The sequence below is a fragment of the Python bivittatus genome, unplaced genomic scaffold, assembly GCF_059951505.1.
Source record: "Python bivittatus isolate LINGU-HERP-01145 unplaced genomic scaffold, Pbiv_v1 ctg000220_np1212, whole genome shotgun sequence".
In the NCBI taxonomy this organism is placed as follows: Eukaryota; Metazoa; Chordata; class Lepidosauria; order Squamata; family Pythonidae; genus Python; species Python bivittatus.
Window position 1 is genome coordinate 21,267,178 of NW_028277048.1, and position 18,817 is coordinate 21,285,994.

General features: G+C 42.6%; 1 long non-coding RNA gene across 2 annotated transcripts; it reads right to left on the reverse strand.

Annotated features, from left to right (window-relative positions):
- Positions 1-1,087: 1,087 nt before the first annotated feature.
- LOC148216292 (uncharacterized) lies at positions 1,088-17,193 on the reverse strand. 2 transcript variants are annotated; one of them, XR_015795769.1, is made up of 3 exons: positions 17,163-17,193; positions 16,088-16,234; positions 1,088-1,861 (listed from the first exon to the last, which is right to left on the reverse strand). It is a non-coding gene; the product is annotated as an uncharacterized LOC148216292 (long non-coding RNA). The 2 variants fall into 2 exon arrangements; XR_015795770.1 differs by lacking the exon at positions 17,163-17,193 and adding an exon at positions 16,672-16,867.
- Between the last annotated feature and the right edge of the window lie 1,624 nt (positions 17,194-18,817).

The window sequence follows — 18,817 nt, forward strand, 5'->3', positions numbered from 1 at the left end:
AAGCTGGAAGAATTCCTATTAGCATTGAGACATCACGATGCAAACTCTATAATGTCATGGCAAAATACATGAAAGCAGAACTTGCATCATGACATCACAATGCATGTTTCATCATTTTAGTACCATGACACTTAGGAACAGACCCCTATCCTATTTACCATGATGCTTAGGTATTTTGGAAGTTTAGGCTTTGCACATCAGGAGTCTTTAGACTGATCTTTTTTTTTTTTTTTTGTAGACTCCTGATTTGAAGTTAGTGACTACATGGACACACCTGTTTTTTTTGTTTTGCTTTTTTTTTTGGCAGCAAAACAAGTGGTTTACCACTGCCTTCTGGGATGTTCTTTCAACTTCTGGCCTACAGCCCGGAAAATTCCTGATACTCTTCTATCCAAATAGTAACCATGTTTTTGCCCTGCTCAGCTTTTTTTTTTTTTTTGAGGTCACCTAATAATGGTTTGGTTCTTCCTACTGCTCTTTCTGTTTTTGTTTACCTTTCCCTAGAATGGCCAAACTGGAATTATAGGGATTTGAAAATAGTTTTGGAACTAGAACTGCTTTTTAAAGGCCTTTATCATCAGATCTTCATAGTTCATACCATGTGATAAAACCATGCGTCACCGGTTGTTTCCCCCCTCCCCCAAAGGAAATTAGCCCTCTATAGCATCCAGACATCGTATGACTGAAAATTCGGAGTACAAAACAACAGCATCCTGGGGCAATTATTAATTCTATCATTAAATATTGTGTACACCATAGCCTTTACCTCATTAAATTACTCTGTATACACTGCAATACTCTGCAATTATTTTTTATAATTAATAACAATTTTAAATTAATCAAATTAACAAATAGATAATTGTGGACAGGATTGCAGACAAAGTTACGAAATATGTCCCATACTTTGTTCTTTTGTGGGAAAGGCCTTTAAGTCTTTTCCAGAAGTTGAGACCAGAATTGTTCACCCAAGATCACAGAATCATAGAATGTATGGAATGGAACAGCCCTTGGTGATCATCCAGACAACTGTTGCCCTATGCAGGAATCCACTATTACAGCAACAAATAATCATTCAGCCTCTGTTTAATACTTCCAGCAAAGGAGAGTTAATCACCTCCCAAGGTAGTCTATTTTATTGCCCAACAGTTCTTACCATTATGACATTTTCCTGATGTCCTACTGAAGTCTACTTCCTTGTAATTTACATTATTTCACTTTTGTCTGGTCTTCTGGAACAATGCTGAACAAATCTACCTTATCTTCTCCATGATAGCCTTTTAGATATTTGAAGATAGCTATCATGTCTCCCTATAGTCACCTCTTCTCCAGGCTAAACATACCCAACACCTCCAAACTTTCCTATAACCTTTTCTTCCAGGCCCTTATCATCCCAACTGCTCTCCTCTGGACATGCATTAGTTTTTCAATGTTCTTCCAAAAATGCAGTGCCCAGAACTGGACATAATATTTCAGGTGTGGCCTGAGCAACAAAGAATAAGAACAATTACTTCTCTTGATCTTGACCATGTACTTCTGTTAATGTGATAACCGTCTTCTAAGGCGTTTGCTATTTGTCCTATCTTTGTGTCATCTGCAAATTTGATCATCATCCAAGTCACATTAAAAACTGTTGAACAGTACAGGATTTACAGCAGAGCTGTGTGGTATGTCACCTCTCTCCAGCTTGCCGCAGAGCCACTGATACATACTCATTGGGTACAACCGTTCAACTGGTGCTGTATCCTTTTAAGAGTAGCATAGTTCCACCCACATTTTCCAATCTGCTTTACTAGGATCTCATGGGAGAGTCTGTCAAATGCTTTGCTAAGTTGATATATGCTATATCCACCACTTTCCCAGCCTATCAAAAAAAAGAAGAAGAAGAAGAAGATGATGATTAGATTAGATTAGATTGGTTTGGTTTGGTTTGACTATGCTGGTTCTTGCCAAGCAATGCTTTGCTTTCTAATGGTCACAAACTAACTGCTTAGTAATCTGTTCCAGAGTTTTGTCTCATATCAATGACAAGCTGATCAGTCTGTATTTACTAATCTATCCTCCCCCCACCGCCACCCCCTTTTGAAGGTTTTTGAAACAATATTTGCCTTTTTTTTATTCCTCTGGAGTTGTCAGACCTATGAGGTGGATCAACTGAAGAAACTGACTCTACAGAAAGGTTATAACTATATTTACTAATTAAGGCTACAGTAACAGAATCTTGAAAGACTGCTTGCATTTGACCTTCCCTCCCTCTTATATCCCCACTGAGTCAGGAAGGAGCCAGCCTGAGCTTCTTCTTAATACTATCTCCTTTCCCAGGGCTTAAGGAATGTTTCTGCCCTTGTTTCTGTAACAGCTTCTGAACATTCCCTTCAAGGCCATCTCCAGGGCTCTCTTACAGGCACTATGTCCACCTTCCATATTTTCTCAAGGGTCACAGAAAGGCTTCCTTAAAACTCTGGTCTTCAGGCCTGGTCCCGAAAACTTAGAATCATTCATGATAGCCAGGTGCTCCCTAGCCATGTATTGACTTACCTGAAATCTAGCACACATGGGCAATTATGTTCCTATTATGTTTTCTGTAGTGGCTTGAAGCCCAGAATGATCTAGCTGGGCAGAAGCTGGGATGATGGGAAAGCAAAGAAAAGAAATTAACAGAAGTGGGTAGGAATGCAAGCTGTGATGCAAGTTGTGAACACATTTCTGCTAATGGGTATACTATGGTACAGACTTCATGTAATGCCCTGTCAAGATCAGTTATAGAAGTTTGCTTTCCCCACCACTGTCATGTGAACTCATCCAGAGCAACTGATAAAACATCATGGTAGCTAGAACCAAGATGGGAGCACAGTAATAAGGGTATGTTTTCAGCAGTAGACATCATACATGATCAACATTTAATTTGTTGTTTAAAAAATTAACTGTAATGGCAACCAGTGGGGTCTTCTTATTTATAACCCCAAAGAGTTTATGAAAACTTGATTTCAACATGATTGTGACCATTCCCCCAAGAGGGAGGAAATTCTACTTGTAGTGAAGGAGAACAATGGAGACTGATTATGACCTTATATTATTTCTGAAGTCCAATTTCCAAAAAGCAAAAACATGACTTCTAAGGGCTCCTCAACCCCCGGCCCAAACGACTTCATTTTTCAAAAATTTCAATTAATCTCCTATCTCTTAATCATTTTGTTTGCCCAAATTTATGCTATCATCAACTGGCTCTCTATATTCCCTTCTGTTCTCGGGGGGGGGGGGATCTATCCAAAGGATGGGGCAAGAACACCAATCTTCAAGTCATATCATGCTCCTCCTTATCAGTGGTGAGGTTTTGCAGACCAATAGCAGTGTTCATTCATAACAATTAAGGATGCCAAACATTTAGCAATACATTTGCAATAAAATTCATTCCTACAGAGGTGGAGGTGTGTGGCCTTTAACATTTCAACCGTTGCTACAAACCGTGAAAAGACACTCATCTTCATGGGCTCCATATTAAGGAGAATATTGTTTTCCTACAGTAAAGGGAAACAACTGATCCTAGGTCAAATGGTAAAAAATGGAGCAGAGTTGTAAACAGAACCCAGATCTTCTAGTTTACCACATTCCAAGGCCTCTCCCTCTATACCACACACTGTGCTTGTTATGTCATTACACCATTTGGGAAAACATCTTGAAGTCCAAACACTCCTACATCCACCCCTTTTAACAGGAAATCTGCAATTTGAACATCCAACAACTTCTGCCTCCAGCTCCAAGGAAATGAAAACTTTGCGCAGTACCACATCCAATCAGCACACTCAAAGAATGCCATATCTAAAAGCCAACACTGGGTCAAGAAGAGAAGCCTGGTGAAGGCTGTCAGTTTTCTCTGGCAAAAGGGCACTGCTGTGTTATAATGTTATTAAATCTGGAATGTACATATTAAACAGACAGTAGGAGGTATATATAAGGAAAGATTCAGGTAGCATCATACTTACAGAAAATAAAAGCTAGCAATGGAGCATCTTCCCTGAACTCCTGTCCCCAAGATCACAAACAGGGGGATCTTAAAGTAACTCCACTAGCAACAGCCCTCTTATGCTTTGCTCTCTCTTCACCACAACCCAGCCTCCTGCAAGGTGAGAGATCCTGGTCCATTCTTGCATTCAGTAGATTGCAAGATAATCCTAACCCCAAATCAATGTTCCTGAATTCTGGTTTAACTAGCATTGCTAAAACTGAGATATTACTGAATTAAACGGTAGCATACAAAATTGAGTGCATCTGTTATATTTCCTCAGTTCCTTTGCATCTACTGCCGTTCTTTGTTACCAAAGCATATGTGCACCTAGCTTAAAATACAGTCCATGTGCAAAAGGAATCCTGTGATATAAAATAAAATTCCCCTCTCACCCCTATGGGTGGTCTGTGTCTTCCTCAGTCTCAGGTCCTCTACCAGAGGACTGGGAGTTTGAGGGTTCTGAGCAGGATCTTAGGTGTTCCCAGCACTGCACTCTTCTGCACAGAGAGCTCTGAGGTTGTTCCTGGGATCTGTTGGAGCCACTCTCTCAGGTTAGGAGTGCTCCTACCACCACTGGGACCATTTTGGCCTTGACTTTCCACATCCTCTCTAGTTCCTCCTTCAGGCCCTGGTACTTCTCCAGCTTCTCATGCTCCTTCTTCTGTTGCTGTTACTTGGCACTGCTACTTCTATCGCTACCACGGTGTTCTGGTCTTTGTCTACTAAATATAATATGATATCAGCATATCAAAGTTGCCACAAGATTCTTTTTGTGATCTATTTTTGTGATGTGATGTGTTTTCCTGACAAAATTCCATATTAAGTATCTGGGTATAATCATACACGCAGCTATGTCCAAATGACTGTATGAGTTTTAACTATTGCATCATCTCACACACCTACAGCTGTGCCTCTGGAAACAAAGCATTTCTTTGTGCAAAGAAAAACAATTGTGATACAATCATTTGGGTAATTGTATCAAGCCTTCCTAATTGCATAACTTATGTACATGCATCAGTATGGATAAAGAGGGGTCAAGACACAAAGAAAATAAATTGGCAGCAAAGAGGACTTGCTCTGAGTTTTGTACAGAATTTAGCATACAACATCAGCCATCCAAAATCTGGGAAGAAATTAGGATAGAAAAAAAATTGGATGCATCTGAAAGAAGAAAGGAAAAGCCGGAGGGGAAAAAAGCAGCTTGTTTGGTTTGAGCCAAATGCTTATTTAGCTATTTTACTTGCTTGTTTTGTTTGTTCACTGTTTTAATTCATTTTAGTTACTCATTCAACTTACTTTGATCATGGAGGATGTGAGGCATGCAGAGTGCCAGATCCTCCACCACAATATCCCCTGGCTCTCCCTCCAGCTAGGATCAGAAGTGTGAAGAGACCATTTTTTTCCCTTACCATTTTTCCCCTCCAATGGGGTCAACTGAGTCACTCCAAATTCCTGTAAGAGCCAGTGAAACTCCCTGCTGGACAAAAGAATTTTCCCTTTGGCACTCCCAGATCAAAGCGTTTTCTTTTGTTTCATCCCTATCAAGCATCTGTGGTGGACACAAACACAGACATTATCCAAGGTCTCTGCTGAAGGCTTCACATGAGGGGTTTGGGACCTCTGGAAGAGCCATGCTAAATGTAACATAAATTGGATAATGCAATCATCAGTTTAAGGAGAATTAAATAGTAGGACCTGCAGGAGGAAGAGAGGCAATTGCCCCTTTTCTGCCGACTGGAGAACCGATGAAAGTTGGCTCTACTCCTTGAAGCTCCTATATGTCCCAGCAGGGAGAGGTCAGGTGATGCCATTACGGCTTCCCTCCCTCTGTAAATAATAGCTTTAGAGCAGCGTTGTCCAAACTTGGGCACTTTAAGATGAGTGGACTTCAACTCCCAGAATTCCCCAGCCAGCATGGGGACAACACTGCTTTAGAGGGTAGGAACCATGGCTGGGAAGACGGGGGCCGAGATTAAACTCCCCCACAGCCCTACTATCTACTCAAAAGACTTCTGTCACCACATGCATTGTTTAGTAGATCATATTAATTGCTTCCATGCAGTTATATGACCCTACTCTGTTTTTCATTTCGCTTACGTTCACCCAGTACTATCTACGTGGCAATTTAAAACTATGATTTTCAGTTAGAAAACCTCCCCACCCCCCTTTTGAAGGTCCCAATGGATTTTGAAGTTCCAGAGAATTCCAGTGCATCAGGGATTGGCCGTTCTTCCATTTGGGATTTTTGGATTTGCTTCAGGGGTGCACTTTCCCCCCGACCTCTCTCGCATTCCTTTCCCCGCAGCAGGGTAATTTGCATTCCCCCTGTTGTGCATCAGTGAGCATTGCCAAACATCCCCAGCGTGCCACTGTGGGGGTTTCCCTGGGGCTCTGCTGTGAAACTTGAGTTGGGAGGCAGGAGGTGGGACAAGTGTCCTAACAGCAGATAATGCCCACAAGCGCAAGGCCAACGTGCAGGGAGACCTAGTCCATCTGGCAGCGAGGAGGAGGAACAAAGAAAAAGCTGCTTCCCCGGGGGTGGACACGTTTAGAAGTCTTTTATATCAGTGCTATTTGTAGCAGGTGCCTTATAATGGTTAAGGGCACGTCCAGCAGCAAAGTGGTCTACTGCCTACCTGGCTGTGATGGAATGGAATTATGAAGGCCAGGCTCAGGGAGGAAAACGTTTTCTTTCATCTCCTGAGGAGCGAGGGAGAGATAAGAGGAGGAGGCTGGCACCTCCCTGAGGAATTCATAGTGTTGTGGCTGGCATTACTTGGGAGCTGGAGTTTCAGTCCGGGAAGATTCTTGCTAGAGGTGGTAGCTAATAAACATTGCTGGACTGAATTTACATGGTCTCCTGGAGTTCCTTGGGCTAGGCCTGACACTGGCTGATAAAAGCATGGGAAATACCCAAAGAGGGGAAAAGTGCAACAGGTATCACCTGTGCTGGTGTTCAGATTAAGTTTTGAAGTTCTATGGAAAGAAGGGAGAATAGTTTAATGAAATGAAATGAAATGAAATGAAATGAAATGAAATGAAATGAAATACCATTCTCAGTCAAGGAAATTCCCAGGGTGATTTTGAGCCAGTCACTCTATCTTCGCCCAGTCTACCTCACAGAGTTGCACTTGTGGGGACAAAATGAAGGGAGAGCCTTATATCAGGCGATTTGAGCCCCTGGGGGAAACACAGGATATAAATCTAATACATATACCGTATAATATGAAATGAAATCTCAAGTGTGGATCAAACACAATACAAAATGAATGCAAATACCATAGCAAGTGTATGTTGATGAAGATTCTCTGTCATCCAGGTGGAATTGCCTGGAGGCTGAGTCACGGCAACTGGACTTCTTTGATAGGTTTCGCTGCTTGTCCAAGCAGCTTCTCGGACAAGCAGCGAAACATATCAAAGAAGTCCAGTTGCCGTGACTCAGCCTCCAGACATACCAGATGTAGTGAAAAAACCCACAAACTGAAGAGACAAAGAAGCCCCTCTCTTTTCCGTGGACACTGAAGGTTGGGGAGTAGAAATTCGGGAGGGAGAATGGAACGGCACGGCTGCTGGCTGTTCCTGTCAGGAGCAGCCCTTCCTGAAACATTCCATTGTAGGATTTTCCACTTTCAGGTCGACTGAAGACTCCAGCCTCCTTGCCTCGCAGCTGTTCAAAGCAGAATGACAGCCCTCATTCTTGTCTAGCTGGATTCCTCCCCCGAGCCAAAAAAGGCTCCAACATATTGCCCATTTCTGAGTTACTTTTATGATATAGTACCTAGACTGGGTATGAGGCAGTGAAGGACAGGAAGGCCTGGCGCAATATGGTTCATGGGGTCACGAAGAGTCGGACACGACTTAACGACTAAACAACAACAAAGACTGGGTATGCTAACGAGAGGGGAAGGTGTTGAACAGACTCCTCTGACGGTTTCAGAATAACTCATGGCATTGTTTGCTGAGTGAACTACACAGGAACTGCAATGGTGTGCTGTTTACTTAGAGATTGGGTAGCTTGGGGAGAGATTTGTGTATTGAAACACGGTGTTTTTTAATTACTCTGTAAATAGTAAGCGTGCACACACGCACACACACGCACACACACACACACACACACAGAGTTATGACCCAGCTATGGAAGGGGGTTACCTTTTGCACAACATGGCAGCAGGAGGCTCAGGTGAGGGGACGGGCTGTGGGGTGAAAGGAAGTTTTGTCCAGCATGCAGAAGAACTCCACAGAAGGAAGCAGGTGGCAGGAGGCAGAACTGGGGAGATGATCTCAGTTTATAGATGCCTTTGGCCCATCCCAGTCTACTTAAACAGTCCCTTTGCATGCCTCTCTCAAGTGCCCAGCTCCCCAGCCTCTCCCTCCTCTTAGAATCTTTGTTGTTAATACATCATTTTATATATGAACCATCTGTTCCAATTTTGGGACCAGATTTATGTTTGGAGGTCTGGGTTGAGTTGAGTCACATCCATGGAGTGGAAGCTACTGGCAAAGGGGGACCCTCCTGAAGAAGAAGTGGAGGCCCCATGACCCAAACAGCTTGGGACACTAAGTCTCATTCAACAGTGGCAAGGGAGGACATGATGATTACTCACACCAAAACTGAATACACCCCCCCCCCCATAACTTGAGGTGCTCCCAGACACTGGCTAGGAATGGGTGTATGGCTGGCAGAAAGACTGATCTTGCCTTTGGTAAGTATCTACATGTAGTCCTTGACTTATGCCACAATTGGGACTGGAACTTCCATTGCTAAGTGATGTGGTTGTTAAGTGAGTTGTGCTCAATTTTACGACCTTTTTTGCTGCAGTCATTAACCGAAACACATGGTTGTTAAGCGAATCCAGCTTCCTTCATTGACTTTGCTTCTCAGAAGCCCCCTGGAAAGGTCGCAAATGGCGACTGCATGACCTGGGGATGCTGCAACTGTCATAAATATATGCCAGTTGCCAAATGCCTGAAATTTGATCACATGACTGCGGGGACACTGTGACAGTCATAAGTGTGAGAACTGGTTGTAAGTCACTTTTTTCAGTGCTGTCGTAACTTCAAATGGTTGTTAAATGAATGGTCGTAAGTCAAGGACTACCTGTATAGACCCACAGAGACATCTGATAAAAGCCACAGTGAAGTCAAGATCTGGCTGGGTGACTTTGGGCTAGTCACTCTCTCTCAGCCCAACCTACCTCACAGGGTTGTTGTTGTGGGGAAAATAGGAGGCAGGAGTATTAGGTATGTTTGCTGCCTTGAGTTGACCAAAATATAGATAGAGATATATAAAAAAGAGGGATAAAATCATCATCATCATCATGTCATCACACAAATGACATAAATTATGCTGATTTATTTAATCAGAACAGCAAGAAAACAGTAAAAGTATATAAAGCAATAAGAGAAAAAGAGAAAAAGTATTATCTGCTTTAATTGTGTGGTGACATGAATGATGTAAAATATGTTATTCATGACATGTGCATAATGACTTAATGTCATACATGACAACAGTTACTGCCCTTGCCCTCCTTGTAGAAACCCATACATATGTAAATGCCATGTTCATATACAGGCATGATACATACATACATTTATTGGGGAGGGCTGGTTGACAATCCTAAACTGATAAGTTAGGGAAGATGAGTATTATACATTATTTTTGTATATGTTTATATGTGCACACATGCTCATACACACATATGCACACACATACTATTTCTGTCTTGTTTTCCTTTTAGGGGAAGGAATCATCTTAAAATCAGGGTCATTGTCCTTTTGGGCAAATATGGGATGGCTTTTGTACCAGGTTCCCATTTGTTCAAGAATCTATTAAAGGAAAAGAACAACTCATAAAACCAACTTTGCACCATAGCTATTTTGTTATCCTTTAACGTAGCACATGCCAGAGGACTGGAACAGAGATACAAACTTGGGTGAATCCTGTAGTTGGCTTCTACTGTCATTTCACCATAGCATCACCACCCATCTTGGTCAGTAAGCTCTGCCCATCTTCCACAATGCCATGACACCATAACACTACAGCTCCACCTAGTGATACCACAATATTACAGGGGTGAAATTTCCTAACAACCATGAGTGAAGCTACAGCAATGGGGCATTCATTATGTCAGGGCTGTAAACAACATTGTAAAAACCTTGACTTAAATATAGGAATGATATGGGGGCCTCTTGCCTTCAGATGGAGATTTGAAATTATAAGTTTATTATTTGAAGTTATAAAGTGGTTAATAACCTTAATGGTTATTCAAATTTTCGGGAGATCTGAAGTACTTTAATAATCATTTGGGGGAAATCTGAAATAGTTATATCTGGGCCATGTGTAGGATTGATTGATTGAATATGTGCCATCAAGTCAGTGTCAACGCTGAGTGACCACATAGATTTTCTACAGGACCTATCCCCAACCTGGTCCTTCAGGTCTTCCAACAATCCATCCATTGCTGCTGTAATTGAATTGAACTCAACCACCTTACTTCTGGTTGACCTCTTCTTCTCTTTCCTTCTACTACGTGCAGGATTACACCCTTATTTAATACAATACAATACAATACAATACAATACAATACAATACAATACAATACAATACAATACAATACAATACAATACAATACAATACAATACAATACATAATCCTGGTCATAAAACTCCTAATGGTTCACAATAAAAATAAAAACAAAATCCCCAAAATCCCACAAAGTATATTGAGATGGTCACCAGAACAATCACCTAATTCCCAAATGCCCACTCAAATCACATTATCTTGACTGCCTTCCCAGGAGTCATGTGGGTGGGACTCTTGTGTGGGTGGGACTATCAGCATCTCCCCTCTGCATGCCTGCACAGAATGGAGACATTTCATCGGAAGGAGATAGTCCCTGAGGTGCCCAGGAGATTGATAGATCAGCACTTTGAATTGGAAACTTATTGGCGACCAATGCAATGATCACAGAACTGATATAATACCAACAGAGTAATTCACACCCACTAGCAATCTAGCCACCATACTTTGTACTAACTACCACATCCAAATCATTTTCAACGGCAGCCCCATATACAGCATATTAGACTGATAAATGTGTAAGTCACTGTTGCCAAAGGAACATAGTTCAAGTAGAGCACCACTTTCAACTGTGCAAAGGTCTCAGTGGCCACGGCTTCCATCTGCTTTCTACAACATCTAAGAAGCAGTCCTGCACTGGTCTCTCTCAGGGAGAGAGCAACCCCCATCCAGCATCAACACTGATACTTTCTTGGAGTCAGAATGTGGACAAACAGTACAGTAACAATGTCTTGCTGAGAGTAGCCTCAGTTTGTTTCTACCCATACAGTATTCCATAGCTTTAAGACACAGGGCTAGAGTTTCCACAACATCTCTGGTTTGGTCTGGTGGATGATGTATAGCTGACTATCATCAGTATATTGACAAAACCTTACCCCATATTGGTGGATGAACTCCCTGAGCAGCTTCATATAAATGCTAACTACCCACTGCTCCTCCTCCATAAGCAAGTGAAACCACTGACTAAGGTGGGAGCAGAACCACCACAAAATGGTATCTCCAATCCCAACTCTCACAGAGAGCCCTTGGTTGATCAGTACTGTTTCTCTTCCATGCCTAGTCCTGAATCCAGACTGAAAAGGATCCTGAACATCTGCTTCATCTAAGATCTTCTTTAGCTGAGTATCTTCTCCAACAAGGGGAGGTTGAAGACTGGCAATTGTCCCACGAGGCTGGTTCAAGAACTGGTTTCTTCAAGAGAGGGTGCACCACTAATGCTTTTCGAGGCTGGAAGCATCATGCCCTCTCTCAAAGAAGCATTCACCAGTTCTTGACTCCAGCCATTCAGACTCCTGCCAGTGCTCAAAGAAGCCAGGAAGGACAGGGACTCCTCTCACAAGGAGGGGCATTCTCTTTTTCTTTAATTTTACATTCCTTCTCTCTTCTCTTCTATTGCCAGGTTTTAGAAACCACAATGTAAATTAAGCTCAACCCGCTTCCCAAACACCATAAATAATAGCAAAGAAGGAGGGGTCTGGCTGCTATCCAAGACATTAAATTAGTAGTCTTGGATAGATCATCATCCACAGGGTCTGGAGACACATTTTGACTTTGTTTTTTTAGGTTCACGGCAGAGTGAGGGAGTGTTTGGCTTTTACCTGAAAAGCAAAAGATGCCTTATTATAGATGTGGAGAAAAGCTTCACAATAAAAGCAGAGCATGCCTCACCACATCGAGTTTTATCTTTCTTGACATTTCCTCCATCTCATTTTTCACTTTTTGTACTTGAGTTTGAATAGCTATTCAGTTAGGAGCTTTGTGTTAAGAATTGCCAATTAATTTTTCCAAGTAAATTGGAAGTTTCCTGTTAAAGAGAAATTTTTAAGGACAGTTGGTGTGGCGCTGGGCTAATTTGTGAAAAACCTTAGCTTAAATTCTCACTGACTCCAAACAAAGATTTCCAGGATTTGGGGGAGAGTAAATTGAGGAGGTAGGGGAGGCAAAGTGTTCCACTCTGATTGCCGTAAAGTGAATAAACAAATTGAATAAATAATGATATTCTAAGGTCTCATCTACATGTCCTGCTTGCCCCAACACAAAAACCACCTGCTAATAGTTTGTTGGGGACATGAATGCATGACATTGTCCTCAAGTCACCCCTGGCCCACCACAGCCTCCGTCAGCCTTTTCTTGCTCCACTCCAAAAGTGCTGGCCAAAACAAGCTGGGCCAAGCAGTCAATCTGCAGCAAATCACTCCAAGGTGGGTTTAGAGGCAGGGATCTTGGCTGCTGCTATTTACCTCTGGGGTTGTTGAGGTCCCAAGCTGGCCCCTGCTGCTGATTTTCATCGCTCTCACTTCTGTGCTGATGAACCTGGGGGAGGTGGTAGTAGCAGTAGCTATCCTGCAGGGATGCTCCCCAACAGTGGATGCCCCTCCCCCCAGTTTCAGGGCTACACCATGAAGCCAGGGCAATGTTTTAAACATGTGTCCAGTGGCCTTCCAGTAGACCTCTATGCACACATTTAAAACCCCAACGATCACTCTTTGGCTCCCTGCAGCTTGAGTGCTGTGGTGCCAAGCCATGGGGGAGCTTCTTGTATGCAGAGGTGCCAGCTGCAGAATGAATTCCCTGGGCTTCTCCCATGAGAGAGGAAACTGGGGGAGGAGGCTTTGCAGAGTGCTCTTCTCTGAGAAGCAGGGAGGGAGTGCAGGTTACAGAGCCCCGTGGGAAGAGAAGCCAGGACAAGTGGCTCTGCAAGTTGCACTCCTGTGGGAAATGGTGAGAAGACCTACTTCTCCTTCTCCCTCTCCCTTGCAATCCAGTCATCAGAAGCAATGGGGGAGAGCAGCAGTAGAGATGGCTCCTTTGGTGCTAGTTCTCCAATTTCACCTGCTTGTTCTCCAGTTACCCTGTGGTTCTTCTGCTATTAGTAAGTGGCACCAAAAGAGGTGTTCTCCACCTTTCTTCTTCTCCCCCAGCTTCCCGGGGCAGACAGTACCGCTGGCCTGCTTCCTTGCCAAAGCAGACGAAGGGCCCCAAATGGTCAGCCCTTCTTTGAGCTGGCATATTTTCAAGTCAGCTCCCACCCTGGATTACAGCAAGCCAAGCGAGTTTTAATGAGCCGTTTGTGCAAGACTTCGCTGGACGATTCTGTAGGACTCCATTGCAACATCCCTCTTGGCCCAGTTTTTATAACTTTGCTTTAATATGTAGGCACAGAGACACCCTTCTTGCAAAATAGAGGAGGAAAGAGAAGTATTCCCTTGACATTATTATGGTAAAAACACTTCAACGCCAACATACAGGTCTGGATAAATCAATCCCACTTCACTATTCTCCTGAAATGGGGTACAAATCATGCTCAATTTCAGCACAAAGTTGAAGTGGGCAAAGAAAGGTCATCCCTAGAATAGCAGTGGTATACATGGGAGTTGCTTGCCATGTGACACCCCCTCCCACCAAATATCCCTTGACTGGAAGATATTTCAAATCAGGTTCAGAGTCCTTCAAGCTGGGCCTCCCAATAAGAGTTTCAAGCTGTTCTTCTGTCTCTACATTATCCTCCTTTTTGTCTACCATCATTCCAAAACAAAATAGATCAGCTTATGTTCTCCTAAGGCAGAAGATTTACAGGCCAGTGTTGCCCTTTTCAAAATAAAAATCTGGTTATTCTTAGTTTGCTATGAACCACCCTAAATATTGTTTCCAGTGAAGTTGTTTCTTATAGCGTGAGAACTCCCAGCTATCCATAATCCTCTCTCACACATGAGTTTTTTACCATTCTCACATGATATCTCACAGTAATCTCTGAGTGAGATTGCTGAAATCTTGAAATTAGGGTGGAACATGTATGGACCATTGAGCAAGATCATGAAGTGAAATGGGGGCGGGGGCAGTTAAAAAGCTTTCCAATCTCTGCCATAGATCATGTTCATGACATCAAACACGACAGTTTGTACAATTCTGCTAGTGGCAATCAGCACATCTTGCGGAGATGCACTCAGACCACACTCATAATTAAATCCAGCGTAAGCAACTGGGAGACCGAGTTCTGAGTCCAGAAACATTCATTCTGATTGACAGACTACAATTATTTAAATAATAATTAGATATGAATATACATCCTCCTTTGTATAATGTGTCAACATCAACAATTACTCATTGTCTAGCATTACATCATGGATTTAAAAAATAAAACTGTTGTTTACATAAAACTTGTTAACAGGTAGGAATGAAGTTAATTCTTGCTCTCTCAGCATGGCTGAGGATGACTTACTCTGGATTATGCAGTAGGGAGTGGGAGAAGGAAAGGAAAGGAAAGGAAAGGAAAGGAAAGGAAAGGAAAGGAAAGGAAAGGAAAGGAAAGGAAAGGAAAGGAAAGGAAAGGAAAGGAAAGGAAAGGAAAGGACTGTAAAACAGTGGATGTCTATTTTGTAATACTGCACTGTGTCATATGACACATGAATGAAAACTGCATAAACCAGGCCCTTTAAAGGAAAAAAATAGTGAAAGAAAACTTTTTACCTTCGGGGAACATTTTCCACATTGACTTGTCTGCAGTAAATCACTGGTGTCTGTTATCAAATCTATTGGGTTTGCAATGAATTCTGGGGAATATTTATACAGTCAGTTTAATGCTAAACATCGAGAAGGTGTAATGGACTTCAGAAGTGATCATGTGCACTCAGAGAAGAGATAAAAATCCCAGCTTTTCATCCTGGATTTCCTGCTGCTAGAGAATATGGACTAGTCCACACATAATTCTAAACTATAGTTAGCTTAAATATGTTTTATTGACTATTGCCCTGGTGCCTGGATTGAAGCCTCCAACCCATTATGGCTTAGGACACTGTTGAACCCACCATACCTTTTGGGGGCCATTGCAGGCATTTGGGAGGCATGCAAGGACCCACCCAAATGCCATCTGAGTAGTAGGTGGGGCCAAGACACATATAATTTTGATTTTATTTGTTTATATTTACATGTGATTATAATTAAATACAACCACAGTATAATCACTTTCCTTTTCAGTCACAGAAATCAAGCTAATCTAGTGCTGGACCCAGCCCATGAGACTTATATATATTTTTCCTTCTGTCATGTTAAAAAATCACAATTTCGTAACAAGTTTTAAAGGTCTCTCGGGGGTATACTAAAGCCTTTAGGGACTCATGTAGCTCTGAAGCTTGTGGCTGTGCACTTCTGCAAAAAGTTTTCATGATGATTTGGAAATGAATTTGTCTGAAGACTGTCCAGTATTACTGGACTTCTTCCTGACAAACCTGTGATGCATTTCCAAGATGTGTCTTAGGAGGAGGTGTAGATGAGAGGAATGAGAAAATGTTGATTCCTTATTCATCATAGACATCTTGGGCTACAAACTTTCAACGACTTTCCTCAGAGGCAACAATCACCAGTATACTTTCCTTTTACGGCCCAATTAATCCCCACCATCATTATCTCTTTCTCCTTCTCCATAGAAATACAGGTGGTCCTCGGTTAACGACCACTCATTCAGCGACCGTTTGAACGTGTGATGGCACTGAACAAGTGGTACTTACAACTGGGTCCTCGAAGTTCCAGCCGTCTCAGCATCCCTGCAGTCACACAATCGCAATCCAGGTCCAGATTGTGTCCAGGTCACAATTACAACATTGCAGCATCCTGCGGTCATGTGGTCACCATTTGTGACCTTCCTTGCGGGCTTCCTACAAGCAAAGTCAATGGGGAAGTTGGCAGGAGGTCATGAATAATGACCATGTGACATCCTCACTTAATGACGGCACAAGATTCGCTTAACAACAACTGGAAGTGCCGAAACTGCTGTCATGTGACATGCTTTACAATGTTGCTTAGCAACAGAAATTCCAGTCTCAATTGCCATCGTTAGCTGAGGACGACCTGTATTTAACAATATTTTCCTGCCAATTGTGTTACTATCCACCCATCCTCCTTTCTTTATTTTCTTCAGCCTCTCTTACAACCTTGGGGCAGGGGAAAGGAGAATATAGCAAAGCAGATGCAACAAGATGCTTGACACAGAAGTTTACACTTGCCAAAGGGCTACCTAACCAGATTTTGCGCCCAAGTAAAACTCCCTTTTTCCTTTGCAACAGGAGACGTTTTGGGTCTTTTAGTTACTTACTATATTTGCAAAGATCTGCAGAGCCTAGCTTTCCGCATGCTTGCAAACCTCAACGTTTACTTTAGCGAGGGCTCTACTGGTGCAGAGAAATTTCCTGTTTTCTTCCATCCCCACTCTCAGGTTCACAAGGCAACTGGAGCCTAGCCATGAGGCTGAATTTTCAGTTTTCGCAACAGAGACAGGCAACGCCTGTCCATTCAGCTTTGCAGCTAAAAGAGGAAGGGCTTTTCTCTGTCTTGCAGGAGCCAGAACTGCCAAGGGTCAGCTCTGTGGACTGGGAGATTATTTGCCTCATGGTGGTTGATGTTACCACAGCAACCAAAACATCAACTCGCACCTTTGCTTCTGATAACAAGTTTGGTCTGAAACATCCCAGGGCAAAGTCTTACCTGTTTTCTCTCCCCCCCTCCTGGAATAACCCTTGAGTTAACTCATACTAAAGAAATGAATTGCCCCCAAATTCCATCTTGAGCAGGACTTGAAATGCAAACCTGAGCCACCGGCGGTGGAGTTCCTTTTTGGTGTGTCAGCTAACCAGGAAAAACTTGGACTTTAAAGCTCCTTGAATGGCAGAAAATAGTAGCTGAAGTCTTTCGCAACATAGAAATAAACATTAACCCTTTGTGACAAGAATGTCTACATGGAGGCTCCTGTGAAAAGACCCAGGGACTGGTCCTAAAAAGTCAGCAACTCTAAGACAAGAACCCTTTCCATTTAATTTGATGGACAGTAAAACTAGGAGGTCTTACAAAATGTCTTTTTTGGCTGCCCTACAAACCAGCCCGCTCCTGAAGCAATACATCCTGGGTTTCCCTCGTAAGGTTGATGTCCCCTATTAGCCATCTAGCAGATGAAGCGCAAGTTGAACATAGTGACTGGGTTCCCACATCATACTAAGTCACAATATCTTTATTTGGCTTTGGCTTAATGTGTGTGAACCCAACCATTGCCTATGGCTAAGAGGGTAAGGTATGAATCTAGCCATTGTGGCCTAGTTTAACAAACCATGGTTAAAATATACCTTGGGCTAGCACTATATGCAAAGCCAATCCATTCATATTTATGGTTATCAGAATATAGCCTACAATTCCTTTCTTCTCTAGCAGTCTGCTTCGAAACCGTGGAGACAATGCAGGGATGTAAGACTATAAAGGAGACCTCTTGCAGATTGAAAGCTGCAGGAAGAAGCTTTGGTTGCAACTGCATCAAAATAGCTTGTCTGCTGCTTTGGTCAATATAGATTACACTGAAAGAGCATTACAGTTTGCATAGCAAACAGATATTGCATTTGGAAGCCTAGATTTAAATCTTGCTCAGTTGCTAAATAGGAGTATCTAAAAATCTTTCAGGTCTAGGTGGAGGTAAGCATCAACGAAATGCTCCATAGCTACCTCCCTTCAGTAAGGAGAGACAACATCTCACTGATTGGCACATAAAAATGCAAATGATTAACCCTGGAAATGATGACAAGTTGAACTATTTGTGATGCCACCTGTGTTTATTTAGTGTCTACGCCTTTGATCCGGATATTCTAATTACCTTACCTATAGCCCAATGTAACACAGCCCAGAATTCTAGCTCCTCTGTGTCCTGTTCATGGCTGGAAAATGATGGGAACTGTTGTTCAGTGTATCTGGGAGGACATCAACTTGGGGAAGATTTTAAATTCTTGTGGCTTTTTAATGCACCTTTTATACAAAAAGCTCAGAAACAGCATTTGTGAGTGAAAGCCATGATGAAAGATGCTGGATTTGCACGGTCCAACATGTCTTTCTTCCCTTTTTGATCTTATTATTCTTGGTTTATCCTCCCCCCACCCTGTTTTTTTAGATAAACAGTGTGTAATTACAATTTCTCCCTGATTCCTGTGCATTTTCTGTATGTCCTTACCCACAAGGTAGGAATAAAAGAGTGTAAGACCTTAACTTTATTCTGCGTGGGGCAAAGCTATCTAGGAAGGTAGACAATTGCTGCCAAGAAAAGGGCAAGGTGTAGGGAGTGGAGCTGATAGCATTTCCCCCGCTGATTTTCTTCTCCACTGAGCTCAGCAGGTTGAAGGCAGTGGGCCGGCAGCCAGACACACCCAGTTCTTCCAGGCAGTAAAATGATCCTTTCTCTGCCCCCAAGCCAAGCCCAGCTCTTTCTA